Raw genomic sequence first — 24,651 nt, forward strand, 5'->3', positions numbered from 1 at the left:
AGAGAGAGAGAGAGAGAGAGAGAGAGAGAGAGAGAGAGAGAGATTGGGATTAAAGTTCACAGCTGTCAGAATGCCCATGGGGAACTGGAGATGATGTAATGTACCGGCTTCAGTCCTTAGCTGGTTCAGAACTAAGACTGAGTCAGCCAGGTCTGGCTCCGGGCGGCCTCTCCCCTCCTGCACTCAAACTCTGCTTATATGTTTGGTCTGAGTTTTTGACCTGGGAACCACAGTGTCTTCCCCATGTCTTAGCCCCTCAAAGCTAGGCCGAGAGTCACCCTTGATGTGGTACCACAACGACCAGCCCTGGATCCCGCTTATTACAGGGGCCTCCAGTAAGTGGATGTTGGATGAATACCCATCAATCCACTTGAGTGGTTCTGATGTTAAAAGGACTCTGTGTTTCCTAGGACAGTCTCTGTCAGGGGCATGCTGGGGAGGGGACATGAGCACTTTCAACTTTGAAGTATTTCAGATGAGCAAGTTAATTCACTTTGTGAGTTTACTTTAGGAATAAAAGTTAGTGCAGCATTTTTGGCCAAGGCTCTCGTTCCTTTAAACCTTGACTGTAATAAGCAAATTGGGCAGATTAAGGACATACTTAACTGCCAAATGGTGTTCTGAACTGTGTAAAGTTACCCAGCGCTTTATTTTGTTCTTTTTTCTTATAGAAAAGATCATGTGGGTTCTCTCTGCCTTTTTTTTTTTTTTAGCTCTTCCTGTTTTATTGTGTTTGAAGTATCTTGTGGTGACCTGTTGGGATCGGAGTCTTCCATATGGAAGTGTTTCTTTAACTTTTTAATCATTTCTTTGGGGAAGGAGAAGGTTAGGGGTAGCAGATGTTTCTCTAGCATTGTTGGCTGAGTGGAGGTAGGGCTCGCTGAGCTGAGTTGGACTCCACCCAGGCTAAAGGCGAAGGCTCTTCCCAGAGTAGGAGGCTACCATCACCATAGCCCTGGCAAAGGGGGCCTAGAGGGGGGCGGGCATGGCACCAGCCATCCACATCCTGATTTATGACTTTTTCCTTCCCCAGGAAGGGTACATTTTTCCTCTGGGACATTGACAAAGCTGTGCACCATTATCAGTCTTCAGAATGGGAAGGCTGACTAGGGCCCTTAGCAAAAGAACAAACCCTTGTCTCTACCACCGGGCCTCTTCACACCACAGTTCCAGCCAGAGTCTAATATCTTGATCTCCAAACAGAACATTGCAAAAGCTGGTCTGACTCTCCCATTTCCTTGTGTGCTTTTGTGCACTGCCTCCTGGTGCAGTCGTTCTGAAGAACTTGCATCAGCTAGGCATCCTAGTACTTGGCCTGAGCCCACACTCCAATGGTGGCAGTTACCCCTTTGCCCTTGGTCTGGCTTACTGCCACACTCCTGGTGTCCACCCATCTTCCATCCCTAGGGTACCCTAAGAAGCCAGTGAAGGAAAGGCTGGGGCTCAGTGAGTAAGAACCGGACACTGGGTCACATCAGAAGACGTGATGGGAGAGACAGTCTACAGGGTCTCAGAGTCCTGGGCATTCAGATTCTTCCTCTTTTGTGTAATGTTAGGTTTCTTGTTTGTTTGTTTGTTGTTATAAATGTCTCATCTTCCTGACTGTCATTGCACTTTACTCATGTAGCTCAAACACCTGTGGATTTTTGATACCGTGTCGCCCTGACCAAAGCTTGTCATGGGAACTTGGGAATCTTAGCACCTGAAGATTGGCATCTCTGACCTCTCGACCATTCTCACTTTCAGCTGAGGGCTTAGACCACGACTTCACCAAGAATAGGAAGGGACAAGGAGGGGAAAAGGGATTTGAAGTCTGTATCAGAGAACTGTGCCCCTTTCCCCACCGTGCTGACCATTCCACTGATGCACTATACTCTGACTATACCCAGTTTGGGCTGACCACGGAAGTAAAACAGATCGAACCTCTTTATCCTTGAATAGAAGGCTGCCTGGGAATAGGAGGTGCTACAGGCATAGAGAAGAAATAAGTGATAGGTAATGAGGTAGGTGTGGATTGGAGGAGTAGTGGGTAAATGTCGAATCCTAGCAAGGAGTCCACTTTTAGATGCACACGTGACCTGCTAATACACCCAATCAGGTGAGAAACTGCTGGGGGGATTTAAAAAACATAGCAATCAGTGACTTAGGAAGAGTAGATTCAAGAGAGGTAAAGGCAAAAACCTGGTTGGAACGGATTCAAAGCGAAAAAGGGAAAAGAAAAAGAAATCTTAGACATCAAGGCCAGCTTTTTCTTTCAAATTTTCATTAGAGGCAGAAGAGACATGAGGCAGTGGCTAGAGGACGTGGAAATTGGGTCTAGAGAGTCTCTTTCTTTTTATTAATGGAAAGGATACTAGTATATTGATAGCCTAGTGCATAGTGGGCGGGGCCTAGTGCATCAGTGGAGAGGTCACCGAGGTGGGGAACTAGACCCTAGCTAGGAGTGGTAGTAGGTGGTATAATCTCACAACATGAGGGTCAAATTGGGGTCAAAATTGTTGTTGATGATGATTGCTTTGAGACAAGGTCTCTCTATGAAAGCCCTGGCTGTACTCAATATATAGGCCAGCATGGCCTCTGTGATTCTTCCTGGCACACTAGCCAGGGCTTTCATAGTGCTCTACAGGCTAGGGATGGTAATGTTTCTAGGAAATGCCATTCAGACCAGCAGAATGAGCCCTTTCTATTGAACCCACCATTGTATATGGTGCCATGGTGGCCTCAGATAGACATTTACAGGATTGCCCCTGTCCCTGTGTACTAATGAACCAAGACAGTGATGCCCCAACTTAACAGGACTGAGATCTGGGCCTGGTTTCAGGTGACAGAGAGAAGCACCTGCTGAGCCTTTTACAGACTTGGGTGCCAGAGCCCCAGGCTTAAACCTAATCCTGATTGTGCTCTAGCCCATAGATTTGAAAAGCTCCCTGGATATGAAAGTGCACACCTGGAATACCAACTCTTAAAAGGCTGAGAGAGAGGGCTCCCAAGCTCGAGACAAGCAAAGCCTGTGCTACACAGCACTACCCTGTCTCCAACTACAAAACAAACAATTAGGAAAGCTCCCCAGCTGACGGATAGCCCCACGTGAGCGGTACAGGCAGAGGGGCCTCAAGCTGTATCTCAGTGGTAGAACGCTGGGCAAGTCTCTGTCTCAATCCATAGTACTGCTATAATAGTAATAACTAGTAGTTATTACTAATCACTAGTACTAGTAACTAAAAGTAATTATAGAGTACAAGAAGTACTAATTAAAGGCAATTATGGTAGCTCATGCCTACAATCGAAGCACTTTAGAGCTGAGGTAGGGGAGTCACCAGGAGTTTAAGGCTAGCCTGTGCTACAAAATAAAAACAAAACAGAGTACCAGTTGTGCAGGCACATGCAGAGGTTGTGCCCAGCAAATGGCTACAAGAGCACTAACATTCCACACTCCTGGTTCTGAGTGTGATCAGATGTCTCCCCTGACAGATTCCCTTCTCGGCATTATCCTCCAGGAACTTGTGATTATCCTCTGTCTAAGTCAAAAGCTGCTTAATTCCTCTAAAAACAGTGCCAGTTGGGCGTTCTGCCTAGAAAAAGAAGTGAATCTGTGTCAGTGTGTGTGTTCAGCTCAGCCTCCACGAACACCTCTCCAGACCACCCCACCCCAATCCTTCCCCTTCCATAAGGTCTGGGGCTCTGGGGTACCTGGGTGCAGGAGTGAGGTCATTCTGCCCCGGCTTGGATGCAGGCACATATGCAGTTGGCCAGTTGAAATGTGTGTGGGGAGAAAACCCTGCCTGGGCTTGGGCAAGAGTCAGTAGTAAGGTCCCTTGCTAAGGTGACCTGAGCTGGAAGCCTAGGGGGCAAGTAGAGGAAACTGAGGAATGGCACAAAGCTCCAATCCAAATGAACTTTTTGGTGAAGCCTAGAGGACCCTCCCAAGGAGCCTCTCTATCATAAACCTAGTGAAGCCAGCGAGCCTTCTCCACTTAGAGGAGCCTGCTCACCTGCACTGATCATCCTCTGATGGTTAAAAAAGCCCAGCCGCTTACCAGCTGCTGCTTCCTTCAAGCTCCTGTGCCGAGAGCCGCAGCCATACATGTGACACCAAGTGTGATTCTGCAACTCTCTCGGGCTCAGTTGTGACCTCACTGAGACTTTCTTCCCTCTGTGCATGTATATGATTGTTTTATTGACATGTGGAAACTAATTCTCTGAGACCGACACCCAGACATGAAAGGCAGCAGCTGCTAAGTTTTGGGGCTACGGCAGAGAACATGCTAGGTGATCTCTCTGCTTTCGTGAGGCTGATGTTCTAGAAGAGAAGCTAAGCCAGCGGGGCCAGCGGGGCCAGTGGGGCCAGCGGGGCCAGCAGACTGTGTTCGCTGACATGCACACCTGACCTAACCCAAATGCGGTCAGTCAGAGATGGCCTCCCAGAAGCAACTGTTTGCCTGAGATCAAAAGGAGAGCTCTGAGGAGCTGTAAGGTCCAAGGTGGAAGGAAGCACGGTGTTTTGGGGGCTTACCAAAAGGCAAAGAGTATGAAAGATGAGTCTGGTGGAGTTCCAGGGCCCATGTTACCAACAAAGCTAGTGGCCATGGCCAAGATGGGCTGTCACTCCAATCTCGTGTTTGCCACCCAGTATGGGTATTTTCTCATAAACTGAACACATACACTCTTAGACCCCTTTCAGAAGCCATGGCTAGTCTATCCCTTCTCATTTAGAGAAGACTCAGGGTAAACTGGATTATGAACCCTCTGCCTAGGTCAGGGGCTTGCCTGCTGCCATTATTGTCACCATCTTAGAATGCCACTTGGCTTCACACAGCACCCGCTATTTGATATAGAACAAAAGTGACAAGGGCAAAACCCAAACCTCTGCAGAGCATGTTCAGTGGGAAGAAGAAGCAGGCAGAGAAGCCCTGTGGTGCCCTGCCTCCTTCCCCCACCTCCTCATCATCATCAGAGGTGACTCCGTCATGCCCAGTTGGTTGCTGGGAGATTGTTCATGGGCTGTGTTCTGGGTTTGTCACTCCTACATTGAGTCGCTTTTAAGATGCACAGACTTCTGAATCTTTAAAAGAACTAGAAAAGAAATCCCAAAGGCAGTTAGTTAGTAGGTCATCTGCCAAGAATGAAGAGAGAGCAGTGACAGGTTTGGGGGCCTTGGAAAGAGGGGGGAAATACAGGAGGGAACTGGCCAGAAACAAATGGAAGGACTAAATAAAGGTTGGGAGCAAGCAGGGTCCAGCTGATAAATTTCTCATGGTGCCGGTTGACCCAAGTGCAGCTTTCCTGCCTCACAGCCCTGGAGTCCTGGAGCCCTGGAGCCCTGGAGCCCTGGAGCCCTGGAGCCCTGGAGCCCTGGAGCCCTGGAGCCCTGGAGCCCTGGAGCCCTGGAGCTGAGCAGTGTGGGAATGTGTGGTTGGATGGCAAACCCCAGGCAAGGCAAACACACCACGAGGGGGAAAGGATGCAACCAGGTGGTTCCAGTGCTTCCTCATAAGGCCTGAACTCTGGGATATAGTTAAGGTTATTGCTATGTTGAAAACACCATGACCAAAACAACTTGGGGAGGAAGGAGTTGATTAGGCTTACACTTCTGTTCATACTGAAGGAAGTCAGAACAGGAGCTCAAACATGGCAGGAACCTGGAGGCAGGAGCTGATGCAGCTTGCTCCCCATGGCTTACTCAGTTTGCTTTCTTATAGAACCCAGGACCACCTGCCCATGGCTGGCCCCAATGTCAGTGGGCCAGGCCTTCCTTTCGAGGCCAGCCAGGGCTACACAGAGAAACCTTGTCTCAAAAAAACAGAAAGAAAGAAAGAAAGAAAGAAAGAAAGAAAGAAAGGAAGGAAGGAAGGAAGGAAGGAAGGAAGAAAGAAAGAAAGAAAGAGAAAGAAAGAGAAAGAAAATGCCCTACAAGCTTGCTACAGCCCAGTCTTATGGAGGCATTCTCTCAATTAAGATTCCCTCTTCTCCAGTGATTCTAGCTTGTGTCAAGTTGACATAAAACTAGCCAGCACAGATTGAAAAACTGTCAAAAAGAGAAAACCAGTGGATTTAGGGGAGGGCTCTAGGAGCTAGCTAGTTCAGTGAGGTCAGACAGTCTTATTACTAAGAGTAAGGAAGCAACAGAGCTGGACCAGTAGGAAGTTCCATGAGAAAATGTGGGATTTCTGAACTTACAATAACTAAGTGTTCCGATTGCACATGTCAAGATCCAGGTAAATGGCCTGCTGGTGTGGACGTGACAGGCATTAGCATGTGGGTTTCATGGTCAAGTTCATTGCTTTTTATTGCACTTTACTAATTGTGAGCATGTACTGTAGATGTGACAGCAAACAAGCACATGCACCACACACCACATTGTCGGAGAAGAACTCCTAGGAGCCAGTTCTCTCTTCATGCCATGCAAGTTCCAGGGCTCAAACTCAGGGCATCAGGCTTGGCAGCAAGCGCCTTTCCCTACTGAGCATCTCACCAGTTGAAGCCAAAGTTAGCCCTGCACCTGAGCATCACACTTCCCTGGCAGTTGTCAAGGATGGTTGAGGAGGTGACTGTAGTGGAGGTACCATAGTCCTCTCTGAAGTCAGAGACTGACTTAGAAGGTCTACCAAGGCCAGTGGCAAAGAAGGGAAGCACTGGTCCCTTGCAGATGTAAGCACTGATCTCTCCTGATTGGCAGACCATCCCTCAGGAAGAGGTGGTGTAATTCACAGTGCATTTATATTCCCTTGGAAAAGCAAGTCCTTTGATTGATGGATCATTTTAGTGTAATTGAAAAACCAGGGAGAAAAGTTCTGTTTAATGCCTATGGAGAAAATTGTCTGAAATGCCCATAGGCTTGGCCTCTGAGTCCAGTCTCTGCAGACCTGAGACAGAGGAGTGTCACAGGTTACCATGCAGACCAACGAGGAGGGGCACAGTGAAATATTTACTAGATTCCAGACACTTTTCTGAGCCCATGTATCTAAGCTCTCGTATATTTTGCTATTCCCATTTTATAGATGACAAAAGCGAGCCCTGCGAGGTAAGGAACTTGTTCTAGTTACACGATTCATAAGTGATAGAACAAGGGACCGGGAAGCCCACTCACCATTTCCTGGAATGCTCTGCCAGGGTCTACAGAACTGAAGTCAAGTAGATCATTCCCCGAACCCAACTTGTGCCACAGAGAGAGCAGTAGGTATGACCATGCTGCGTGGGGCCCCCAGAAAGACTTCCTAAGGAGCTGATGCTGGGACTGAGTCTTGAAGCTGCAGGGGCCGCCCATCTGCTCACCTGGCACCCCCTCTCACACTGATCTGAAACTCACCGGCTCTAGTCTCCTCACTGTGTGCTGTCTCAAGCCACACAAACAAACAGTCAAAGCTGTTTCCTTCTCTATAAGGCTGATCTTCACATGCTAACTATTTGGATCCTGGTGTCACAATGCTCTTACCCTCTTCTTCAGGGTGACAACCTTGATTTCTTCCTTGTTCTCCCTCTGCCAGCTGCCAGGAAACAAGCCTGCATGGGAGGCACAGTCCTAAAAAAAGAAAGAACGAACAGATGTTGCCCTTCAGGGACTCATAATCTCCTGGGAAGGATGGAGCAGAAACTATTTTATGGTTCTTGCTCCTGTTCCTAATCTGTGACTTTTATAAAAATCCTTATCAGCATCCCACTAGGCACCTTCGGTGTTTACACTGATTGATCTATGGTACAAAGTAGAAATCGAGGCTATGGTGCTAGGGGGCTGTTGGAAAGCCTGTGTCCATCCAGGTTATCAAGAATGGATAGGACTTGGTCAGGGAAGAACATTCCAGATGCAGAGGCAAGGAAGAGGTAGAGTTTGGAGAGCCAGTGGGGTAAGGTGGTGGCTATTCTGCGAGGCCTTCTTCCTAAGGACCGATGAGCAAAGTGTTCAGATTTGCATCACAGAAAAGGTCGCTGCTGTTGCTGAAGGAAGAGACTGGAGGGAACCATATGAACGCAGCAGGAGGCTGGCTTAAAATGATTCCAGTGAGGACCAGCGATCAAGGCCAGGGCTGTGGAGAGTAAGAGATAGATTCAAGAGAGCCTAAACAGGAAGGGACAAGCCAGTGGGGACAGTGAGGAGAACACTGCCAGTCACCCAAGGGGGAAGGGCAATGGTGAAACTGCCCTGAGGCCTCCAGGTTGGAGGTGCCTGTGGGCATTGACAGGAAGGCATTTGCTCCTACAGGGATGTACTTGGAGCCTGAAGGAGAAGCTCATGAGACAGTTTGGGAAGTCTCTGGCATGTAAGTGATTGTTGTTGTGACATAACGGCCGAGGAGCTCATCCAGGAAAAGTGTCAGAGGGGAAAGAGAAGAGATCCATAGTAATTGCTTTTCTTACTGCTCCGGCAAAATGCCTGACAGAATCAACTTAAGGAAAGAAAGATTCATTTTGACACACAGCTCCAAGGTCCATCATAGTAAGAAAGGCAGAGGCAGGAGCATGAAGCAGCTGGTCACTCTGCATCCATAGTCAGGAACCAGCTCAGTGAAGGCTGGCGTTAGGCTACCCACACTTAAGGCGGGTCTTATCACCTCAGTCAGCAAGCCTACACATTCCTTCACAGACATGCCCACAAGTCTCTCCCCTAGGGAACTCTGATGTCTCCTAGTTGCTGTATTAGCCATACAAGTGCGGGTCCCTAGAATCGCAGAAACAAGGCTTTACAGAGGCTTAAGGGCAGTGAGAGAGGAGAAGAGAGCCAGATGGCACAGAAGAAAGGTGGGGTAGTTCACAGGACCCCCGATAAAGCCTGCTTTTCTCTATAGTATGCAGCTCCTCAAGGGACCCCATTGTCCCCTAAGCTGCCGTGACTGTGAACAAACACCCACGGGCTTTTCTAGCCTCAGTGATTTTTTTTTTTTCTTCCTATCTTGGATTTTCTTTCTATTGTACAAAATCTTGTGTGGCCCACAATGGCCTCAAATTCACTATGTAGCTAAGGATCAGCATGTATTCCTGATCTTTCTGCCTCTGCCTCCCAAGTGCTGGGATTGCAGTCATACATCACCATGCCCTGTGGCTTGGCTTTTCTCTTTAAGGAAGTCTAGGAAAGATGCCCTGAACTAGGGTCATTTTACAGTAACCTGGGGCTCCTGTCAAGCACCCAGGTCACTCCTGCTCTCCAGTGTACACACAGACACCACCTGACCTTTCCAATGGTGGATCTCCTCCAAGTTATGGATACTTCTCATGGCCTGGACCAGTGTACCTGATGGGGCTGGTGTTGTGAGTCCCTTAGACACCTGGAGACGGACATGCTCAGCTGCTGACCTGCATGAGAGTTCCGGAGAGAGGAGACATTCAGGAGTACAGCAGAGATGGCACAGTACTGACTGGCCTGGGCTGGTGTCTCTCACTGCCCTCTGCTGTAGACAGTCTGCTTGTCCACTTTGTCTTTGGAGCAACAAATCTGAACATGATCCAGCATTTCAAAACCAAGGCACCATATGTTTAGAAACTAACTGTAAGAGAAGTGCAGAAGAAGTACCATATGTAGACAAAGGACACTTTTGGGTTGTTGCCATGGAAAACCCAGGCTCATTTTGTTTACATGTTTGAGGCCTAATGTGCTCAGTGTCCCTAGTGGTGAGTTCATGAAGTATGCCTGATTCATACACTCTCAGGACTCCTGTGTAAATAAAGCCTTTGTCTTTACTAGGCCTAGAGGTGGTTCAGAGGGCCAGCTCACACTGTAATCGTAGCACCCAGAGGCAAGAACTGGAGGATCTTCATAGCCAGGGGCTACAGAGTGGATTTCAGACAAGCTTGTAATGCAAAGCAAGAGGACATCTCGAAAATAAATAGGTAAACAGCCTGGAAGATGTGCCCAGTGTTTGGAACTGCAATTTGTAAAGTTCATATACTGCCATGTATTTTTAATAGTTGGGCTAAATAATCCTTTCCAAACAACTGGAATCTTACCCTTCCAAGATGCACAGAGGCATAAGTTTTACTTATTTTAATATATGGGGAAGACTGGACCTATGGAATAGAAAACTCAGGAGTGTACCCCTAATGAGATGTGAGGGTTTCCAGGATCATATGCCTGTAATTCCTGCCCCTGAGAGGCTGAGGCAGGCGGATTGGTGAATTGGAGGACAGCCTGAGCTACTTAGTGAGACCCTCTCAAAAATAAAGAACAAAGAGAGTCTAAGGAGCAGCCAAGTGTATTCCTTGTGTGTCAAAGAAGCTCGAATGGACTGACTCAAGAATGAGCCTAAGGCCACCTAGCCTGCTACACTCCGATAACCATGATAGTCTTGAAGGTTCCGTAGCATACACGTGCACTTAAATGTCAGTGTGATTTAGACTTATGAATAACTAGCATTATTGTTCTTTTTACCCAGCGGAGAAATCAAAGGTTCCAGGAGGCTAGTCTACACCAGGTCCCATAAGATTAGCATTCCCCCTTTTCCTCCTGTCTTGACCCGAGGACTGTGCAGAGCAGCACGCCTGTGGCCTCATCACCATCTCTCATCTCCGCAGAGGATCCACCTCCACCCCGGTGGCTTCAGAGGCAAGGTCTAAGAGGGTGCCCAGTGAAGAGAAGTGGTTCTAGCCAGATCCAAAGGCTCCATAAGCCCCAAGGGCAGGCTCCAAAGCAGGGCTGGGCAGACAGGGATGTTCCCACACTGTGCATCCTGAGGAGAGGGAGCTGCCTCCGGCATCAGGACTCCAGTGCTGGTGCCAGGCCTCCTAAAGGGCTGCCTGGAAGGAATTAATGGCTGGCCAAGGAAGGTGGGGGTGAGTTTGCAGGTTCATTGAGCCAGTGGTGGAGTATTTCTACTACAGACACACTTTTACATGCTTCTCTCCCCTCAGGCCAAGGGATAGCAGGAAGCTATTTTAGTAGCTTTTAACCCTAACGGCATTTCTAAAACTCAAATGCATGCAGGAAGTTAATTCCTTCACCCATCTGTCCCCCCTCATTCCCAGTTAGATGGCAGGCCTGTGTCCGATAGAGTAGCATGAGGTCTCCAGGCCCCTCCTGGGATGCCTTGGTGCCCTCTCCTTACGGAAGAATCTGTTCTTCCTCTAAACCATGGCATACCTCAGATCCAAAGATGAAAAGATAGATAGGTAGCTACATGTACCAACAGTCATTCTGGGCTGACTATAAATCTGATCTTTGCCTAGATGTAGCAAAAACAAAATATGTTGCTTCCTCCTCATGGGGGAACTGGCATTTTTTTTTTAAAAGAATGATGAGGGTTTTTTTTTAAGATTTATTTATTTATTATATGTAAGTACACTGTAGCTGTCTTCAGATGCACCAGAAGAGGGAGTCAGATCTTGTTACAGATGGTTATGAGCCACCATGTGGTTGCTGGGATTTGAACTCCGGACCTTTGGAAGAGCAGTCGGGTGCTCTTACCCACTGAGCCCATCTCACCAGCCCCGTGGCATTTTTTTTAACAAGGAATGGGAGGGGGTGTCTTCTGGCCTTTTTGAACTGGCCTCTTAGAGAGGAATATGAATAACATCCTGATTGGCCTCCATGGGATAGAAGTGAGGGGAAGCAGTTGGGGGCAGGGGCAGGCTCTGGCCTAAAAAAAAAAAATCTCTTTACCCACAGACATCAAACTTGGCACCCGTGAGGCGAATGGGCCCCGGGGAAATCATAACCAGGTTCACACTGTAGTTTGGGCATTTTTCACACTTACTAATGAAGTAAACTTTTTAAAAGGCTCTCAACAGGCCTGTGAGTATTAGCTGGGGTTACTAAAGTCTCCCCTCTAAGCAAGAAGGCCTGAGAAGGAAAAGAAATGACAGGAGCCTTGGCTTGCCCTGTGTGTGTGCACAGACAGCCCAGGAGCCCTATCCGAAGCCTATACTGGAGCACAAGGCTGGAAGTTCCCTGGTTTGCCTAAAGAGAGTGTTAATTGAGGTCCCTGAAACCTGGGTTAAGACTCAACACCGAGGGCAAGCTGCGACAGGGAGCCAGAAGTTGAACCTGAGCATAGAGTGGGGAGGACGGGAAGGGAGACCCATTGAGAGCGGCCAACGGGACAGACCCAGGTCTGCTCTCAAGACAAACATACCTGTCCTGCTTCTGTCTCAGCCCATGCCCCATCCCTAACATAGGCCTTGTTTTTAAGAGTTCTGAGAACCAGACCGACCCTAAGACCAACAGCTGGCAATTACTTTATGGGAAAACCAGGCTATGGTGAGATATGCAGTGACTCTCCAGTTTTTGTGTGTGCTGGGTGCCCTGGAAGTATTTTTATTTTTCTGAAGACAGGAACTCATATAGCCGTGGCTCGCCTCAAAATCACCATGTAGCCAAGATTGACCTTGGACTTCCGGTCCTCCTGCCTCTACCTCCCAGATGCTAGGCTTACAGGTCTGTGTTATCACACCTAGTTTATGTGATGCTGAGGATTCAACCCAGGGTAGGACTCCTTGCGTGCCAGGCAAACCCTCTACTAGGCTACGTACCCAGCCTCTGTCCCAGAGACCTTTTGAGATGCAGGTTCGTGTGCAGTAAACCTGGGTAGGATCTGAGGTGGTTCTTCCCTCTTTACCCCAGAGGGTGTTTGGTTGTTTGGTTGGTTGTTTGGTTGTTGGTTGGTTGTTGGTTGGTTTCGACCACAGATCTCACTTTGTAGCCTAGGCTGGCCTCAGACATACAGTCCTCCCCCATTTCTGCCTCCAAACTGCCAGAATTACAGATAATCAATCACCTCCATGCCTGGCTTGAAACTTATCTAACCAACCTCCAACCACCATAGATCCCTCAGCAGTGGATGGAGCACACACCAAATAGCAAAGGTGGGCAGCCCAAGACCTGAGTTCTTCATCCTAGATCCCGCCCCACCCTTCAATTCCCTGAGCTTCCCCAGGCCTGAGGTGGGAACTGAAGACAGCTTCCTGTCTCTCTCCCCAGGCCTGGGAAAGGCTCGGGGAAGGGCACAGGCTTGAGGGTTGCCAGCTTTTCCGTACACCTTCCTTGGCTTCCATGCCTCGCTGGCTGAGTCAGTGTGACCAGCCAGAAAGCTTTGACATGTCAGGACAGGAAATGACAGTTCCCAGGTACTAGCCGTTTCAAGCACGGAAGGGCCTGGAACACTGCTTGTGTGATAATTCAAGAAATCCCAGGCTGAGCCCCATGCCATACCCGTATGTTACCAAGACCAAGAGGTGAGGCTGTCAGCAAAGTCCCTGTAAGACAAGGGTCCAAGCAAGTACCTGTCAGTCATCAGTCTACCCAGTGATCCAACTTCTGCCTACCTCAGGTGGCCACTGGGAGCCTCACAGGTGATTTCTGAACTGCCATGGTAGGTGAGAACCTTAGTATCCTAATGTGTAAAGTGGAGCTGTCAGCAGGGTCGGCCTGTGGAGGAAGCAGCAGTGATTCTGTAGTCCAGGTGAAGTTATTATGTCAGAGTGTGAGCTGTTGTGAGCAGCATTGGTTCCAGACACCTCTCACCTACTCTGTCCCCACTTTCTGCCCCAGTCACCCCAGCCCCGGGGAACACCCATCTGTGCAAACAGAGCTGCCTGTGGTTATCTCTGCACAGGCCCTGGTACCACCCCTTTGCAGTCTCAGAAGCAAAGAGCTGCTCTAATATACTGCACCTGGCATGTGGATAGCAGACCAGGCCAGACCTTCTTCCTCCAAAACCCTTCACTGCCACTCAGAATCTGCTTCCCTTGCTGCTGTTCCTGTTGCTTGCTCACTTGCTTTTTTGTTTTGAAACAGAATCTTTGGCCAAGACTAGCCTCAAACTCTAAAATTCCCTGTGTAGCAAGGATGAGCTCAAACGCTTGATCCTCCTGCTCTGCATCCCAGCCCCTAGGGTCACAGGCATGGCCACTGAGCCCGGTCTATGCAGGGCGGGGATCACTCTCAGGGCTTCTTGCAATCAAGGCATGCACTTTCCCAGCTAAACCTCATCCCTAATGCCAGGTTTGCTTCAGCTCTTCACCTAAGAGGGAGAACATCTATGGGTTCAGATGGCAGGTGGAAGGGGACAGCTGACCACACTGCAGACAAAAGTAATGCTGGTTTGCGAGGGTATGTGAAAGTCTGAGGCAGGAGGATTACTTGAGCCCAGGAGATCTAAGGCCAGCCTGATCAACAGACCAAAACCCAGGTTCAAAAGAAAATCGTTTGTTTTGTTGGCAGGGTCTCGCTGCATAATCCTGACTAGCCTGAAACTCACTATGTAGACCATGCTGTCCTCAAACTCACAGAGATCTGTCTGCTGGGGTCACAGGCATGCGCCATAAAATCTAGCTGAGAACACAATTTTTAAAGTCTGTCTTATAGTTAGGTAATTATTAAGATTAGTGTAATTAAAGAATGGCTGGGCCTCAAACCAGTCAACTCTAGTACCTTCAGCAGCATCCAGGACCTGCCCCTTCCTGCAGGACAGGTTTCTCCCTTCCTTTTCACAAACACTGCTTGCTGCAAGCTTACAGGAGCAAGTGACCTTCCCTCCATTTCAGCAGCCAGTTTGCCCGCTGTCCCTCCCAGGCCTTTGAAAACCATTCAGGTCAGGCAGCAACCAGGCCTTGCAAAGCCAGGCCTGCAAACACCCTTGGCATACTGAGGAAATAAAGACTTCTCACCTGAGGAAGTGAGGGTTCTCAGAAAAGAGAGTCAACAGTCAAGTACAGCCCTAAAGGACAAGCCACTGTGTCTGTGTATATTGGCTTCACACATGAAGTTGTCGTAAAAACCTTTTTCTTTTTAACATTTTTATTTGGGAGTTGGGGGAGTGCCATGGAATGCTTATGTAGAGGTCAGAGGCCAATTAATAGAAGTGGATGCTTTCCTTCTACCATGTGGGCATTGAACTCCGTTTATCAGGCTTGACAGCAAGCATCTTTCCCTGCTGATACTGATGGTTTTAAAACATCATCCTTGAGTTTGCAAGCAGAAGACTTCTCAGCTCCAGGTTTGACCTCAGAGTTCCCAGCTGAGCACTTCACATCAGCTTTGCTGTAGGGAACAGAAATCATACTCCCAGTGCCCGGCTGCAAGAACCACTTTCAAACTCTGGAGTAGTTTGAAAACTCTAGGGGTGTGGCTCAGTGGGAAATGCTTGTTGCCCAAAGAGGAAATCAAGCCCCTTGCTGGCACTGCAGCTGTATGTCACAGCTGTATTTTTAGTGGGTATGCTCCGGTCTCACCCAAACTGAATCCAATCAAAGGTCTTAGTGGGGAAAAGCACAGGCTTTGGCTCTGGGTGGACCTGGAGCCAGAATCCTGGCCGTACCCTCACGCCATTACCTTCTGCCTCTCTCTGCCTCCGCTCTTCAGTCTGTAAATTGGAAGTCGGTCTCAGCTGTGGGCAACCTCTGATTGAGAGACAGTCTACATAAAGCAACTGCCTGTATCTGTCCCACAACAGGCTCAGTGAATGTCTGTTCTCTTCATTTGATACCCCTCTGATCCCAGACCTTATTCTTTGCTATGCGAACTGTCCTAGGGAAACCAGCATGGATACTTGCTGTCCTGGGAATACATAGTTCTGAGAAGTTTTTCCATCCAGGGAGTTGCTAGGTTCCTAAGTCGGCATAGCAGAGAGTTCAGCCTTGCTACATAGGAACATGTGACATGGCGCATGGTGGACACTGACCCGAGATCTCAGCAGCAGACCAGAGCATACAGGAGGAAATGGTGCCTTTGCAATCTAGCTACGGAGATCATTGCTTCCGGCCAGCAACTGCCTGGTCTGCAGAGCTCTCCTGTTCTCTGCAGCCCCAGACTGTGTGACTATAGAGCCATGGGAACTGCCTGTGTTGGGGCCTTACTCAGACCCACAGGCAGACAACAGGGGCTCTGGTAAGTGACCTAGTGATGTGTAAAGGGCCCATGTCCCTGGCTGGTCATCGAAGGATGGTTCCTTGGTAGCTGTGCCTGAACATACAGAGGATTGAGGTGGGGGGATGGGACTCCTTCCAGGGTTGTGCTGGCGCTTCCTGACCTGGCATATGAAGTTTGTTCAAAGGTAGAACAGTTTTCGCCATCTTTCAGTGCAAGTTGGTTCACATTCCTGACACACTTTAAAGAGAAATAATGTGTGTACACAGGGGTGAGTCAACATTGCGTGCAGCCAGCCGTGGCCACTGGGAGAAGAGTCAGCCACGGAGCTGCGAGCTCACCTGCCTCCCACTGAGGCAAGCCCTGTGCAGGAACTACCAGGGAGCCAGCTGGGCAGGTCCAGGCTCCCTCCAGTGCTTAGCAGCCTCCTGGCCCAGCCTGTATGCGTTTCTCAGGCCCATTCTCTCTTCAACCATTCTTCCCCTGATTATAAAAACTATAGGAAACACATGTAAGACGGTGGAAAGCAAATAGCAAAAGGATCTCCTATAACCCAACCTACCCAGAGGCAAACGTGCTTAACATTTGTCTTACGTTTTTATTATTTGTTAATTCATATTGTTTTAATTATGTGTGTGTCCCACCCCCCACCCCTCCACACAAGCACACATTTTCATGTTCCAAGGTATTCTCAGAAGACCAGAACCCCTGAAAGTATAGTTACGGACAATTGCGAGCCACCATGTAGGTACTGGAGCGTGGACATACGTCCTGTGGAAAAGCAGCCTGTGCTCCCAATCCCTGAGCCATTTGTAGCCTCAGTCCCGAGTTCTGTTTGCTTACTTACTTCTTTATTTATTTATTTATTTATTTAAAACTTTAGGAAGCTGTCGGGTGTGGTGGTGCACACTTTTAAAATCCCAGCACTCGGGAGGCAGAGGCAGTTGGTTGGTTCTCTGTCAGTTTAAGGCCAGTGAGTTCCAGGCAAGCCAGGGCTGCATCGTGAGGCCTGCCTTTAAATATAACTAAAAGACTTGGGAATTTCTGTTCCCACCCTCAGGTGTGGATGACCATTGGATGTGAGAGACATGGCCTTCATTGGAGCCACTTCACCTGCCTTTTGAGCCCCAGGCAGATAGTCTCAGTGAAGTGGGGTACACATACCCACCCATGTGCTCTGACTCCCCGTCCAAGGCTCCTGTGCACCTCACACGTCAGCAGTCATCTTCAGTGCAGAGGTTCCCGGCCAGAGGCTGATATGGTACCGCCCGCCTCAAGACTGCTCCTCACACCACTTGTCTTCTCATCTGAGAAGTGTGGGGAGTGTATGTGTGTCTGCTCAGATATCTGTCTGTCCTCACTCTCCATCATGTTGAGGCTGAGCCAGACTACCTGGCCCATGAGTTGTCCTCCATTCTCCTAGCTCTGTCTCCCCTTTCTTCCTGTAGGAATTGCAAATGTGTGCAGCTTCTTACCCGGGCTCTGGGAGCCCAAACCAAGCTCAGAACCCTACAGTGTATTATTTGCATGGCAAATGTTCTTCCCACTGAGCCATCTCCCCAGCACAAAGATATTCTTTCTAAATAAGGTCACCTCTAGAGTCTGCAGCTGGACATGTATTTGGGAAGGTGAATCTGCAGTAGGTGAAGCTACCAAGGTCGCTGCCACTGGGGAGATGACTTCCCCCAGGTCACAAAGTGAGAAAGTAACAAGAATTGGCATTGGAACCCAGGTCCTCTGCTTATCGTGTGCCTTTAATTTGTTAAGAACATGACTGCAGCCCCATTGTGCTTGGTTATGTTGTTATCTGCCTCGTAGGAAATGAGATTTGGTGGCTATTACCCTAAGATACCTTGGACATCCTCTCACCATTGCTCCCTTACTGTAATATTGACAATGACATTGAAGCCATTAGTGCAGATGGAATCCCTTAGGTGGGAGTCACTCCCTTATATTCATATGGTCACATTCACCCACCGGGCCTGGGTGACTTGTCTAGAGTAACCAGAAAAGTTATGGGGGAATTCTGGTTGTAACATTTTGATTCACAATCTCTATTCTAACTTTTAACATGTGTGTTGTCATTGATATTACAAATTATAAACATAGCTTGATTGTCCTAGTGACTATGCTGTGTTAATTCACCACAAAGTGCTTAGTACATCCGTCACTGTTTAACAGTGCCTGGTAATTTCCCGTGTTCAATTCAGCAACCCCAAACCCAACCCCATAAACATGGCCACACGTGGCACACTGGTCCATGAGCCTTTGACCAGCAACCCGCCCTTTCTCACAGCAGTTATAAGGACCTGTGCAAAGCAAGAAGATGCGCCACCAACATACCCGGCAGTCAGTGTTAGTGCTGGTGTTCCTTTACCATGCTGGTGCTTGGGGGGTTGCTTTGTTTTGTTTTATATTGTGTTTTTCTTTTCTTTTCTCTCAGTTCACTTCCAAAGCTGGAAGACTAGATCTTTTCAAAATAACCTAATGGCCATAGCCCAAACCTCACAATCAAGTGGCTGTGCATGGGATTAGCTTGGCTCACTAATTGTCATAGATCATTAAAAATAATCTGAGTAAAAATATGTGTATGTCATACATACATTCACGAGTCGTGGCAGATCTCTGGAGTCCAGGCCCCTTTGCTGTGTAGCACATCTGTCTGTGTGTGGATCATGCAGTCATTTGTCACAGAGGTAGGTGCTGAGAAATTTGTTCATTGTCTGGAAGTTTGTTCTTTGAATATCCTAACCCTACTTTCTGGTACAAGTCAAAATAGCACACACAAGCCACTCACTGGTGTTGCCCCCCCCCCCCACCACCTTTTTTGTTTGGTTGGTTAGTCGATCGGTTGGTTGGGTTTTGTTTGTTGTATGGCAGGATTTTGATATGTGGCGCAGAGAGGCCTGGAGTTCACAGTGACCACTGGCTTCAGCCTCTCAAGTACCAGGATTACAGGCACGAGCTCTGATATCTCTTGGAATTAGGGGATACAGTAAACACAAGCTATGGGAGGCTGCTGCTTGAGGAACCCAATAACTATTATATAGTCAACTTCTTTTTAATAAATAGAAGTATGCTCTCTAAAGTAGCAATGATATATAAACTAATAACAGCTGCTCATTATCACTACCAAGTATACTGCACACAATTAACAGTTGTCCTTCCTTGAAGTATCTTCATTGTACATGGTACTGGGTTATAGAAGGACATTGCAGTACATGCATATAATATACTTAGACAGGCTTTGTTCTGTAGCCTAGGCTGTCCAGGAAGTCATGGCAGCCCTCTTACTTCAGCCTCCTGAGTGCTGGAGCTACAGGCATGAGCCCTGCTCGAATCATGCTTCTGGGTGACTGAAAGCATGGGGCTGGGGGCTAGGGGGGCTGTGCTTTTACCGACATCCCACAGACCTGTCCGTGATGCGTTGCCCTGGGATAATGGCTGTGTGTCACTTGATGATGGGCTGTCCAATTCCGTTAACTCGTGGAACACCATCTTCTACGTTGTGTGGCGGGTGAATGGAGTTTCTTTGGGAGCCAGCCTAAAGGATCAAGAGGAGAAGATGAAATCTTTACATCCTCTCACCCTACCTACCCTTCTATCAGGAGCCACGCTGGTATAGGTAACATACCGCTGACTTGTTAACGGTATGCTTGGGGACACAGCACAGCTAGTAACCAGTCATATTAGTCACAGTCCTCTGGGGGATAGAGCCGGTGGGGGTTCTATAGATGGACAGGCCACCCTGAGCTTATGAAACTCAGGAACCTGGGAAGAGTGGCTAGCACAGGCTGCCAAGCTGGGAGCTACAGACACTGGACCACCCCAGGCCTGGTGCTTTCCGAATCTCAGCATCAACCCCTAAGTGCACAGGGAGCAGGGGAGGAGCCTGCTTTCCCTTCCCGGCCACTTACCATCTTACCCCTTCCTCCTCTTTTTAATCTTAGTTCTGTCTTCTGCCTGTCTTGGCCCCGGATGACCAGGCTCTGGCACTTAGTCCAGTGGCTCCCTACTCAAGTGACTGTCACCTTTCCCAGATGAACATGATCACTCAGTTCCCAGATCTGTTGGAGTGAGCATGACCAGTGAAGTCTGGGCTCCTTGGACCCTAGAGGAATCCAAGCCCCCTAGGAACTTCTGAGCTATCCAGAGGGCCAAGTGTGTAAACAGCATGGGGACATGGATGGGGATGATCGGTTGGCTCCCCAGATTAGCCTGGGTCCACACATGAGCTTCAAACCATCCCTAAACATCCTGAAATCACTTGCATAATTTTTATATGCAAACATAATTTCCCCCAGTGCTAGAGACCAAACCCCAGAGTCTCTGTAGCTCACATTTATTAGCCAGGCATCCTGCCACTGAGCCACATCCCAGCCCTTACAGGTACATGTCTGTCTCCCCCTCCTCTGTGTGTGGGGGAGGTGGAGGGTTGAATGTAGAGCTTCAAGTAAGCTGGGAAGGCATCCTACCCCTGAGCTGTACCCTCAGACCCAGTTACAAATTTTAATTGGTAAATGCATAGCTTTCACCAGCTCTACTCCAAAAGATAAAGTTGCCTTCTGCACTGTCAGACTCCGGGGCTCTGTGCTCACTGCCCCTTGGGTCATTGCCCAGGGTCTCCCCGAGCAGGTCAGACTTGAACCCAACCTTAGAAAATGAGATTTCGAGAATTATAGCAGAAGAGGCAACCCGAGAGGGACCATTTCCCAAATGAAGACCAATTAAAGCCAGTTACCCTTTGTCTCTCTGGCTCAGATGTAGGTAGCTGCGTCTTCCCAGAGTTCTGTGAACTCAGCTCCTTTCCCCCTTACACTATTTCCCCATTCCTCAGAGCAAGGCTTGACTCATATCAGAGTGGACACTAATCAATGTTTGATGGATTTGAGTCAGATGGAACAGTGGGCATGAGAGAGTCTGAAAACAGCTTCAGCACCAGGCCCTAAACCAACACCGTTGCTAAGCGGTGTACCCTGAGTTTTCCAAATAGCCTGCTCTAGGTGAGCATTTCCTGGCTCCCTGAAACAGTCCTATCTCCATAATGGGACACAAGCATCCCCTGTCCAAAGGAGTGTCTTGGGCTAATCAAACAACAATGCTGACAAGATGGACAGTTTCCTAAGCGCCAGAAGTGACCTCATCCTCCAAGGGCTTAGCCTCTTCACCCAGCACCTGCTGATTCCTACGTGCCTGCAACCCTGCTCACATCCCACTGTGGGAGGCTCATCAGACTAGGGCTGCCCCAGGAAAGGGTCTCAGAGCCTCCTTAGGGCCTCCTCCTAGCAGGATGAGGGAGGCTGTTTCCTCTCTGCAGCATCTCAGGACAATGGAAAGCACTGAGAGCTCCATCACTGAGCACTCTTGGGTTCCCTCACACCCTGCCCTCGGCTCCTTAGCTGTGCCTGTGTTAAGAGACTAGATCTATTGGTTTGTGTTCTCCTGAGTGCCATCAGGTAGACAGGGTGACTCATTGCCGTGACTACAATATTGTAAGGAACGTGGACTGGTCTCGGGGTGTGCAGGCTTTTGAAAGGCATCGGTTGAAGGTAACATGTATTTTCAACACACATTAGGGAAGATGGAGTTGATTTTTACATATAACTTTTCCACAGCAGGTGCCACTAAAAGAAGCGCTATGGGAGCTAATGGGACAAGCTCCACACTAGGAATTAAGAGATGTGTTCCAGATCTGTCATTTACAGACTCCAAATGTGTCACTTAAGCTTCCCATGCTTCAACTCCCCTATAAATTAAGGCAATACCTGTACCACACCCGGGGTCATTGTGATGGTCAGAATGTATGGCGCTGCCTCCAGTGGTGAAAGGTGAACTTACTTGGCACTGTTACCATCAACACAGGTACTGTTGTCATAGCCTGCAGTGCTGGGAATCAAACCCAGGGCCTCCCACATGCTATGCCAAGACTCTGCCACTGAGCCATACCCCGTGGTATTAACATGCCTGCAGACACACCCATTCTGTGTGGCACCCTCATGTGCCAGGTGCTTTCTTTTAACCAGCACAATCCTTGCCGCAGCTCTGAGGCTCTGGTCCTTTTGCGCTCTGCAGGGTGAGGATTCCGAGGCTCTTGCCTTGAGTTAGGCAGCTAGTACAGCTGAATGAGTGTCCTAGCCAAGGTCAGTTTCCAGCCCCCACAACCTCATCCCATAGGAGGCTGAGGTCGCTAATGCAAGACCAGCCTGGGCTACCCAGTAAGAGCCGGTCTCAAAGATACCAAAGAGTACACGCTGCTGTGGCTTTTACCCTCTGTGGACTGGGCCCTCTCTCCCAACCCTTCTCGCTATAACTTTTTTTCTGAATTTTTTTTTCTTTTCCCCTGCTTGACTTCAGTCCTCTTGTCCCTACTTCTAGCTCCCTTCCCTGACTTGCAAACACAGCATGTGTGAACACCCTTCTAGAGGCAGGCACCCTGCGCTTGTGACAGGAGAGTGGGTCACTCCTTGCCTAGGCTTCCAAGCTCTGAACGGAAGCTAGGTAAACAGAGAAAGAATGGCCACCTTTTCTTCTGCTGTTACTAAGTGTAGATGCCCCAGGTTGACTCTCGGATCTTCTCACTAGAGCATAGAGGAGCTCAGCTTCCTCAGGAGAGCCTTGTTGAGTGTTTTCGTTCCTTGAGACAGGAGTAGAGAGTACTTCTCCTGTCAGTCCCAAAGAGTCATGGCTGCCACCTCAGACGTGGATGAAGCAGCTAGTGGAGTAGGACTACATCTGCAAGCTTAATCTCTTGAGGACACACTCCTGGGAGCTGTTGCTAACACTGGAGTGTCAGCTGGGGCCTTGGCTCCTGCTAGTGCATAGCTGTAGTTCAGCTTAGGCTCTTTGAGGATCCAGTGACACTCATTCCCAACCACCCAAGTCCAGTGCGTGGTTCCTCAGCCCCCCATTCCAACCCTGCCCAGTGGAGGGCAGCTCTGCATGTTAAGGGCCCACCTGATAAGCTGAGCGCAAGTACCACACCCTCGAGTCAGGCTCCTTCCTGAGGAGGTTTATCGGTAGATGCTGTCCACTCTCCCTGTGCCAGGAATCTACCTCACAATTAGGTGAGAAATAAATCAAAGCCAAAGTTGCCTGATGAAATTCAGGAGCCAGCAGTGACCCTTGCCACACATATAAATCCCCACGGGCCGGCCAAGGGCCTTTGTCTGGTCAGAGAGTTCAGGATTATCAGGCCCACTTTGCTGATGTTTGGAGGCACCGGCTGTCGGAGTGTTTACTAACGGTTATCACCTCCATGCTTCGGCCGTTATCACAGGCAGGGCCGCCCGCCGGGGCCGAGGCTCGCACCCTCTCTATTACCACCTGTCAGTGGCCGCGAGTGTGTGCTGACACTGCCCAGTCCTGCCCGGCAAGGAAAGATAGTTTCTGACGGCTGATCAAAGAGAAGAAACAAGACCTGATAAAGAGTGTGCGTTTCGTGTACTTTTAACTTTGGGGAAACATCGGCATTTGCATTTTTTTCTGGTCTTCCTGGTGCTGGCAGGAACCAAGCTCAATAAATGTAGTGGATTCAGTTACCTAATCGCTAGGGAAATGGTATGTGCTTAAAGCAGCAGACCATGACCATAATCTCTTTCCAAGAGAGACTGGATGAAATAAGATTTCTCAGTGAACTTGCCGTAGAATAAAGTCAAATCATTTCAATTCAGTCTTTGAAGTGATCTTGCACGTAACATCTAATCTTGGCATCCAGCGGAACGCCGTGTACTTTCTGGGACTTGGGAACCAGGTTTGGATTAAGGAAGGATCCTTGTTGAAGATGCTATCACCCAGCTGTATCGCTCACATCCTTGAAACGGTATCCCGGATATGCCTATGTCCCTGACGGCTAGGAGCCAAGCTGCAGTGAAGCAGAACGAGTTCCAGACCTAGGCATCAGCACATCTGCGTCCTGGCACCAGGTCTGTCATGGCCTGCTGTTTATGCTAAGCCCTTGACCTCTCTAAGCCTCACCTGTAAATGAGGCTGGGGATAGGTTATAAAGGACAGTGGCTTAGGAAGGCTTTTGCTTTTAAGTTAGTCTGTGCAAACATCCCCTTCATTATTGATCTTGATAGTGGTGGTAGTGGGGTGTGTGTGTGTGTGTGTGTGTGTGTGTGTGTGTGTGTGTGTACACGCTTACATCTATTTCACAGGACAGTCGTTACCTTCCACTTTGCATGATATAGAGTGTCTTTGTTGCTCACTATGTTAGCCAGCCCACAAGTTTCTAGGAACTCTCCTGTCTCTGCCTCTTGTCTCACCGTAGGAGTCCTGAGATTAAAGGTGCTTGCTCTACTGCACCCAGCCCTACCCAAGTTCTGGAGATCCAAACCTAGGTACTTACACTTGAGTTCAAGGGCTCTAGCCACTGAGCCATCCTCCCAGGCCTTCTTTTATTTTAGACAGTGTCTAAAGTGTCATAGAGTATCAGAGTCTAGCCTAAACCTCACTGTAGAGCTGAAGATGACCTTGGACTTCTGATCCTCTGGCCTCAGCCTCCCAAGTGCTGGTGTGCCACCAGGTCTCCATATCTGAATTTGGCGGGGGAAACTGTATGACCTCATGCATGCTAGGAGAGCATTCCTTGAGCTGAGCTACATCTCTCGCCTGTAACCTGTAACCATTCAGGGTTGTAAATGGAGAGCGATCGGGTCAGAGAAAAGCAGGGTTGTTTGGGTTGAACCGGGGAGGGTTCCTTTCCTCTGCCTTAGCTTTCAGTCTCTGACTCCCATAACTCCTCAGACTGTGCAGCAGTCGGCCCGTGTGTACTCTGATCCGCTGTCACAGGCTGTTGGACTTCACATACGCATTCCTGTGATATAGCAGTCAGCCTTACACGTGTACTCTCTGATGTAGCAGTC

At 48.9% G+C, this 24,651-nt stretch overlaps 1 protein-coding gene and 1 long non-coding RNA gene across 24 annotated transcripts in view; one reads left to right on the plus strand and one right to left on the minus strand.

The window, feature by feature from the left end:
- The window catches only part of Bcas3 (breast carcinoma amplified sequence 3), a 472,949-nt gene that overhangs the window by 423,844 nt on the left and 24,454 nt on the right, over positions 1 to 24,651 (plus strand). The window lies entirely within an intron of this gene.
- Positions 14,707 to 24,651, minus strand: part of 2610027K06Rik (RIKEN cDNA 2610027K06 gene) — a 40,729-nt gene continuing 30,784 nt past the window's right edge. Inside the window, exons 4-5 of the long non-coding RNA NR_077059.1 lie at positions 19,201 to 19,331; positions 14,707 to 16,283 (exon numbers count right to left, since the gene is read on the minus strand). This is a non-coding gene — a long non-coding RNA (RIKEN cDNA 2610027K06 gene). The remainder of the gene's footprint in view (positions 16,284 to 19,200; positions 19,332 to 24,651) is intronic.

Source organism: Mus musculus, chromosome 11 (genome assembly GCF_000001635.26).
Source record: "Mus musculus strain C57BL/6J chromosome 11, GRCm38.p6 C57BL/6J".
In the NCBI taxonomy this organism is placed as follows: Eukaryota; Metazoa; Chordata; class Mammalia; order Rodentia; family Muridae; genus Mus; species Mus musculus.